General features: G+C 41.7%; 1 protein-coding gene across 1 annotated transcript in view; it reads right to left on the bottom strand.

Annotated features, from left to right (window-relative positions):
- Positions 1-6,113, bottom strand: part of OGFOD3 (2-oxoglutarate and iron dependent oxygenase domain containing 3) — a 38,488-nt gene that overhangs the window by 909 nt on the left and 31,466 nt on the right. The gene's annotated exons all lie outside the window — the stretch shown is intronic.

Below are 6,113 nucleotides of genomic sequence, written 5' to 3'. Positions count from 1 at the left end.
ATGGAGCCCTCTTCACTTCCACATCATTAAAGTGTTCTGCAAATATAAAAGTTCGAGGTTTAGCAAGTAACTCAGAACTGATGCAACTCTGGAGGACTGCTCAAGTTCTCCTGAGAAAGCCAGTAATACTCATACACACACCTGTTTCATCCCCATAGTGTGTGATTTCCCTGCTCAGGCCTTTCATTCCACTGTTCAAATGAGATTACAGGTTGCTATAAAGCTTATCATAGGGAACATGACAGACTCTGCCTGAGACCTGTTCACAGGCAGGCAAAATGAAACACATGCCTACTTAAAATTTGCACAAGAAGAAGATAAACACAAACTCCCCTGCAGAAATGGATACCAGGCACATAACTGGTTTTCTCTTCTAGAAGTGACCCAAAGATCCAGAAGTTGCTTTGCTTGCATCCCCCTAAGCAGCACATATAGGAGATCTGAACAAAACTAGACCAGCCTTATGGAGCTCAGTTTACCCACTGATCTCTGAAGTCTGTCTGAGCAGCCTCTGTGTCCCTTGCACATTCTGTTCCAGTTCACTTTTAATCTTTTATAGTTCAAAGAGTTGTTCATAACTGTCAAGCAGAAGTCATATCATACTCTGCCTGCGGCTGCACATCAATAGTGAGTAAAGCTATATATAATAATAATAAATTCATTCATATACACAGCTCATTTACACCTTGGTGTCCTGCTTTATTGGATGAAAGACTAAATGCAGACAACGTATTCCTACCCTCTGAGTGTTGAATGAACAGTGCTGCCCTCAAGGATTTTATGCAAGTCCCTGTGTCATGTTTCGCGGCAATCAGGTATTATTATTAGTCCCTCACCTACTCACCAAAAGCTTTGCCTTAAACTGATTTTCAAGTTTTATTTGACCTGTTATTAGCAGTAGTAATTCAGAGCTAGGCAAGTTTCAGTGTATGGTTTAAGCCAGTTAACCGGAGGTTTTTGGCTATACAAAAATGTCTTGATTCCTTTCTTTAATAAATATGTCTTCATATATATGGTGTCTCATAGCTCCTTGTGCTTCTGCTCCTATGTGTCAACTGGGGTCTCCAAGTCACTGAAGAAGCCTACAATCAGTTTCCAAAGGTAAATTCTTCCCAAGTGAGGAAAAAGTCTTTTAAACCTACTTCCTTTGCAAGACTCTCAAGCAAAAGCATACCCTTTCCCTGGTACACTATTCTTAATAGTGTAAACGTTAAAACATCAATAAATATAGGGCAGTATCATTATCCAGAGACTTCTGGGGAAAAACACAAGATAAAATAAAGCTGGCCTATTACCAGGTAGGATGGCTCCCAGGCTTTCAAGCACACCTTGAAGGCTGCACCCCTTTGTAATTTTGCTTCAATACATAGTACATGGAAACCACTTCAGAGATTAAACCACAACGAGAAAGCAAGGAGGCCACAACCAAGCAAGTTCCTTCAGAAGGTGTGGGCCTACTCCTACATTATAACCTGTCCTTGCTTAGCTATTTCTTGATCCATTCTGAATTAAGACTTTTAACCCCTGCAGTTCCAAGCTATGAACCATATTAGCAAGATGGTATGATCACATGTAACATAGATTGGGTTTCAGCTAGGAGCTTGCATTCAAACTATTTCAAGTGCACTTCCTAAAGTGTTACACACTGCCACAACTAAGACAGCTGTGACAGGGCTTCTCCTTGTGAAGGAGAGGAAGACGTGCATAGGGAAGTTCCCCTAGAGCTCTCCAGACTATGAAACACTGATAGAGTGAATGCCGAGCTTCGTAAGAGATAACCATTGTACTACAAGTGCTAAAGAATGACTATGCCACTATTCATTGCAGGTAAATGTACATCTGTACCTACCATTTCCTGATGAAACATTTTTGAGCAACAAAAGGTCAGGAGAAAGTGTGTAAAATTCTAAATCTCACTTCCTTTGTCCTTTTCTTTCATTGAACAATGGCCTCAGATCTGTCTTTTCTCCCCTACTCTGACCTGCCTGCATGGATTTCTTTCCAACATGCTTTTCTGCCCCACAAAAGAAATCTTGACTACTACCTCCCGGAACATAACTGCAGTTTGATTTATGAACACTTACTGCTAAAAGTGTAAGCTTTCTGGAGATCACAAGCTACCACTCCATACAATGTTATAGTGTATTATCTAACCAAAAAAGAGAAAGTGTGGTCCTTAAGGGATGAACTTTTGGAGAGCAAGAAACAACAATGGGATCATCTCCTGTTCTGAGGTCAGTGCTTCAAAGCTTTCAGAAATAAGCCAATCTCTGAGCTATGTTCTGAAGAATGAAGATTAGAATGGAGGTGTCATGGGGTTAGAAGTGATGCCAAGGGTGAAAGCCAAATGATTTTTTCTCCACTGAGATAAATCTATAGTCTGAAAAGTATTTCATCCTGACTGTGAACCTCTGACGCATTCTTCCTTATCACAGCAAGATGCCAAAACCTCCTTTCTTGCTTCTTTAGTTTTGTGATACTTTGTACCATCTCCTCCTTCACCTCTATTTCCCATTCCACAAGAAGTCAATCAGGCAGAGCATACCACAGCAATCAGTGCAGCACACCAAGGCATTTAGTACTTTTAATGCTTAGACATACAGCCCCGTATTAGATAAAACTCACATTTTGTACACCCTTCTATTGATTGTATCTCCTACTTCCTGCCCACAAACACTTACAACTCCTTTATAGCTGTTCCCAACTGGCTTCACCATTTCCATCAGGTTGTTTAATAACCAGGACTGAGCTATACTCCGGCCTAGTTTCCACGGAAGAGTGCAACAACGGAGGAAGTTCCCCCAAAACAAACACACTTGTTCTTGCCTTTTGTATTTGGAGAGCAAAAAGCCAAAGAATTAGAAAGATCTGTGGTAGCCTCAAGAGCAGCAAGAACTTCTTTCTAAATGATTAGCTTGCCTGCATAACTCCATGGGAACAGAGGTAATCAATCCCTGCCTTTGATCTCTATTTGACAATACCCACAATTACAGCTCATTTTCTCTTCCTTTCCATGTTTTCTCTCTTTCCAGCATTAAGTGCTAGAAAGCGTGTTTCAAGACAGATTTAGCCCAATAAAGGTTTAGCTGATGAGCTCCTTGCAGATTGCAGTAAGTGTTAGCATGAAGTTGCTCCCCTTTCTAGGTCACGGATATGCCTCCAGCGCTGCTTCTGTACTAAGAGCAGTCAAGAGTTAACCATGAGTGGAGCTGCTTCTCAGTCCCTTCTTTCTGTGGCCCTTGGGCATCCACACAAGTTTTAAAGGCTTCGAATAAGCACAGAATAAATTGTACTGGGGATAGAAGATTCAGGTGCAAACCCATTTAAATACATGACCCTCTCACAGAGGCCTGGGACAAGGAACCTGCAGCAAGCTCAGCACCACAGCATCCATCAAAATTGAGTCTGGTCTTTGGTGTCACTGACACAATTCAAATTCTTAACACACTGTCAAGCTTCTGCCGTGAAAAGCAGGAAAGGTTTTTGCTCCTCTTACAGGAAGCAAGACCTTAATCGTATCAGAGGTAACCACTTATTCTCCTGATGTTCTGAGGCTCCATTTTTGCACAGGTCCACAGGAATCATTATTTATGAAGACACAGAAATGCCAGTTACAAGCTCCACTGCTATGAATTTTGATGTCATTTAAATGAGGTAACACTTATTTTCCAGACTAATGCTTCACAGGCAGCAAAAGCAACAGCTGTGTCACTATGCAGCTATTATATCCCATTTAATTACTCCAACAAAACTACTAGAGAAACATATTTGTTAATTGTGAGCTTTTGCTTTTCTTTACTTTTGCACTCCCAGGTTTTAATCACATTCATACTGCCCCTTCTTTTTAGATGTACTCAGAAAATAACCACGGCAGGAAGCAGCATACAGGTGGGAAAGAGTTATATATGCATACATTATAGCGAAAACATCAGTATTCTCACAAAGCTGGATCTCAGGAGATGTTATCACTGCTGAATTTTAACATTCAGTTGCACTTCCATAAAAAGCAGCCTACAATTTGCTCTGTAACCCCTGCACTGAGGGGCTCTACAGGTTGGAGGAATATACCAAGGAAACAATTTTCAATTACAACTATGCCCTGGGCACGTAACTGGCTTCAGCAAAACCACTTAGACTGATTTGTTTGCTTGTCTCAAACAAAGGCAATACTGACCTATTCTAACGTAGTTAATGTGAAAATTAATTAGCAAGCACCACTACAATCCTTTGCAGTTAATGCACGTTCTGTTTTACAAGTATTAGAAAAAATATCCTCTGCTGTTCTTATTCTGGCAAGAGAAAGAGTAGTAAGGCACAACACTAAACTGTAACAAGATGTAGGGAGTGCATGGAAGGACTTTGAGAACCATCATATTAACATACCACAGTGCTCTTACAAATTACCACAAGATTATAGTGCCTCTAATATTACAAGTTCCTTGCATAACTTCGGTTGGAAGAGACCTTGGCAGGTCATCGGGTCCAATCCCCTTTCCCAAATCAAGGCCAATTTCTAAATTATATCCAACTCCTGAGTCCCATCAGGTTGCTCGGGGTCATATCATCAGCACAGAGGAGCGCAGCATTCAGAGGCTGACATTTCCCCAGGTATGCCTCAGGCACACATATTTTGCTGCCCCCATGTCTCCTGTGCTTGGTTTTGACCAGTGACTTCCAGAGGTCCTTTCCAGCCTCAATGACTCTGATGACACGTGGAACAGGCCAGTCACGTTCATACCAACTTTGGCAATCATTTTCTGCTTGCAGCATTCCCGTTTTGCCACTGGATCCCAATCTCCTTTCATGATCCCACCCTTCACATCAGACTACCCTTTCTGCTTTCTTGGCAGCACCCTTCTAGTTTAATCCACTGCCAAATTTCCTTGTTAACTCTTTGGGTCATGAGAACATCAAGGAGAAACTGCAAATTGTGTTAAGACTGTCTCAGCCAACATGCAATCTTGCAAGCAAACAAGCAAGGGAACAGTAACTGTCCCCTCATGCTTGTCCTTGGTCTGCTTAAACTGAGGCTGAAGACCAGGGAAGGGAGGAGCTACCCCTGTCTGATGCCCCTGACAGGGAAGGGACACAAAGCAGGGCTGGAGGGGGTGTAAGAAGTCTCACCTCCATTCACTGTCCATGGCAGCTGGCTGGGGGCACTGCAAAGACTGAGCTGTTGCTCACAAGGAAATGAAGCAACTCATCCGCCTGATTAAAGGGAAGCAGGAACAGTTTATTTGGAACTACAGATCTATTCAACATCTTTCATCTTAGGCACTGACAGCTTTGACTGCCTGCTTAACATTTATCAGCTCTAAATGTTACTCGGGAAAGCAGGAAAAACTGCATCTCATCTGCTGAGTGACACCAAGACAGAAGCACTGCCGGGGAAACTGCACAAACAAAACCGTGTTCTCATCCTTGTCATCTGTCAAGGATTAACTACTAATTCATTCTCATGGAAAGCATCCAAAAAAACCACCCTACAATTAGGCAAATAATCTGATAATATTTTCTGTAATCACTCAATAAAACTTATAACAGCAATACTTATTCAGTTACTTATAAATAAATGTTGAATGAGGAATGCTTTAAGCAAGTCCTTACCAAAACCCCACATGGAATGACAGCATCTGTGAGTGCCTGATCTGGGATGAAGAGAGGGTGACAGAAGAGAGGGCTCAAGCTTCTCTAAACCGTTCTGCTACATAGATGCTTCTGTGCTTGGCATAAAGAAGCCTACGGCCTAAAATAAGCCAAAAGCCATGTATGTAATGAAGCCTAGTTACAAGCCTCTTCCAAATTTCTTTACTAGACAGAGTCACTTGTTATAAATGAAATCACTGACCCACCCTCTCCCACAGGCAGCTCATCATCTGTGGATTAACAACAGTTTCCAAATGACTTGCTTTTATTTGAAATCCAGAAGCACCTGGACTGAAATTCCAAATCAGTTTTTAAAGAAAATAAGTGACCTTAATTCTTTCCTACTAAAAGTACATGAGCATTTTTAGACTTGAACAGAACCCCTGCCTGCTCCTCTCCTATCAGCACAGTTGGTTGCTCGAAACAACAGGAGCTTCTGCTCTGTACATTGTATCTGAAGGTGTGAC

The sequence above is a fragment of the Pezoporus wallicus genome, unplaced genomic scaffold, assembly GCF_028554395.1.
Source record: "Pezoporus wallicus isolate ANWC-B61680 ecotype Strahan unplaced genomic scaffold, APGP_CSIRO_Pwel_v1 contig_8702, whole genome shotgun sequence".
In the NCBI taxonomy this organism is placed as follows: Eukaryota; Metazoa; Chordata; class Aves; order Psittaciformes; family Psittacidae; genus Pezoporus; species Pezoporus wallicus.
The sequence above is the reverse complement of the archived record's forward strand: the minus strand, read 5'-3'. Positions and strand labels throughout refer to the sequence as shown.